Here is a 2824-nt window from a genome sequence, read left to right on the forward strand (position 1 = left end):
GAGAGAGACAAAATCAATCAATTATCGCATATAACACAATAATATAAACGTAAAAATTAATAATTAACAGAAAAGAAGTAATATTATTTCGTGTAATGATAGACTGAGTACTTTTATTTTTCTAGTATGCGCAGCTATATAAAACATCGTTTATCAAAATAGCAATGGGTTTCCTTAATTTAATTTTGTTAATTAAACTCCCTCATGCTCAATATCGATATCCAATATTATTATATATAATTATATATTATTATATATAATCACGAATCCGAGGCAGAAGTTCTAATACAGAACGTCGATACTCTCACATCAACTTCCTCACGTTGATGTCACCGGGCATTATTGGCTACTTGTTTATCAGTCGCAGTGTAGGTGTTCAATTGTTCGTTTTCGTGGCTGGCAACATTGATTGCTCTATATTGCTGTCATGTATCTCTCTTTCTCTCTGTTCTCCGAGGCAAACACGATTGATCGCTCTGGGAGGACCCAGCGCGACCAAAAAGCAGCCGCGCGTGTCGTAAACGTCGTAGAGAGATCGAGGCGAGTAGGTCGAACGGTATGACGATCCTATATTACTCTGGTGGGGCGACTGAAGAAATGGAAACGATATATGTCCACGTGTCACTGTACACCAATCGCACCCACGTAGAGTTCCTGCGGATATCAACCGGTCAGATGTCGACTGTGATTCGATACGAGTACTCCGTATTCGTCCCGCGATGAAACGCGGCATCGATAATATGTGTAACTCTAAGAATCTCGCCCACGCGAGCGGAAACACCTCGATTGGATAATTAATAGTTTATTCGACAGGGGATTAATGTCTGCATAATGTCGGCGACACTCGTAACGATAGTTATGGTACGGTCGGGTTTATCTCGGTCGATGTTTTTATGCTTTCTTCTTTTCCTTAAAGATGTATATATATATATATAAAACGCTCTTCGATTATTTTAATAGAAGAAGAAAAGCAGCGTTCTCCATTCGCGATTAGCCACGTGCAGTTAAGTGCTTTTACAAAGTTAACGCGCATCGAACACCTGCGGATTTCTCCAGCTCCGTAAACGCGGTCGGGTAAAAGTGCGTTTTCTCCAGTCTTCATTAGGCAAGATCATGGCCCACTAATATCGAGCATAATCGGTTATTTCATATTTAGTAATCTGAATCTCTCAAATCATTAGCACGGGATTTATTAAACCGACTTCTTTTACGTACTTCTCTCTCTGATATAACTTGAGCGCAAACTGTAAATGTACACTCACAAATGTACGATTATCAATTGTTATACAAAAATACCGTTTAACAAAAATGATTTTTTTTTTCAAGTGTAAGATAAATGTAATCGTTTGCTACAAGCTTTCAAATGTTGTGTACAATTACGCTTATTAAATTGCTGTCTATGTGATCATGTCACAAAGAGGAGTTTGCGATTAAAGTTGTAAAAAAACTATTTTTAATGTATTTTGACGTATTATTACTATGATAATATATGATGTATTAAAGGACTGTTATTGCAGTTAAAATTAAATGTTAGGACTTTAAGTCTCTCGAAAGAATTTGTGTCAGTTATAATTAAAAAGATATTTATGATCATCGCGCAAGATGATCTATTGCGACTTGTATAGGCTATTAAGGATTTGCTAAATACCTTTTATTTATATTAATCAAACTTAAGGATTTTCTGGATATCTTCTCCTGGATGAAATCAATGAAAATCTTGGAGAGGATAATTGCGAACCGAAAATCTTTCGATACTTAGAGAAGGATCTAGGAGGGTATGTCACCTAACCAGTATGGTTTCCGTGCGAGTAAACATACGATATAATTTTTCGGAACTCTTAAGAACATAATGCAATCTGCAGTAAAAGAAGGAAAAATAGTTGTCGCCGCAAGTTTCGACATAGTCATGCTCTCATGGTCACATATTAACGAGGTCACGATCACGAAGGAATTGCTGAGCTACTTTAAGGCCGCAACTATCTTCGTGATAAACGGCTTGTACATACACGGATAGGAACGACTACCTGATAAGGCATAACGTGCGGAGTTTAAGACTCTGTTCTGAACCCACTGCTCTGAATTATTGCCTATGACGTGATCATATAAATATAATCACCAGAACGTTGCACTAACCAGTGCTACGCATAATAATAGCTAATACGAATATACAAAGAGACTGTAACTTTAGCTGGGTATGGCAGCTGTAGTTCACGGAATTAAGCAACTAGGATTAAGAGTCGTTTCGCATGATCGACAGCCTTTTTCAAGAGAAACATCATCTAAGTACTACAATCCTAATCGGAAGAAATAATGTTCATATCAAGACTTTTATGAAACTACTTGGATCTTGATAATTGATAGTGTCTGAACATTTAAGGAGCAATTCAATTTTTTAATGTATGCCCAAAGTCGAATGCATAACCGCATCGTTGGGACAATGCGGTATCAGACCTTTTTTTCAAAGTCCTGATGAACAAAAACGGCATTGAATAGAAACGTTATACATTTAAGTAGTAATGTAAGTCACAACTTTAATGCAATAACATCTTATATTATATTAATTATTAATCACAAATATTTTAACTGATGAGCGATACAACAAATTCCTTTTAAGGATTGAAAGTTCGAACATATTTATAATTTTGATAAAGACTTTTCCAACACGTATGTATCATATAATTAATAATATATTGTGTACACAATAACGTATATTAAGATAGATCCTTTTTGCAATTTTACTTCAAATTTCTCAAAATTGTGGTATGTAGCAATTTGCTAATTGGAACGTAATTCGAATCAGCGCATAGAAAACTATGAAAACTTC

General features: G+C 35.7%; 1 protein-coding gene across 8 annotated transcripts in view; it reads right to left on the minus strand.

Moving 5' to 3' along the window:
• Positions 1–2824, minus strand: part of LOC108754226 (rap1 GTPase-activating protein 1-like) — a 117668-nt gene that overhangs the window by 15225 nt on the left and 99619 nt on the right. The window lies entirely within an intron of this gene.

The sequence above is a fragment of the Trachymyrmex septentrionalis genome, unplaced genomic scaffold (assembly GCF_001594115.1).
Source record: "Trachymyrmex septentrionalis isolate Tsep2-gDNA-1 unplaced genomic scaffold, Tsep1.0 scaffold78, whole genome shotgun sequence".
Lineage (NCBI taxonomy): Eukaryota > Metazoa > Arthropoda > Insecta > Hymenoptera > Formicidae > Trachymyrmex > Trachymyrmex septentrionalis.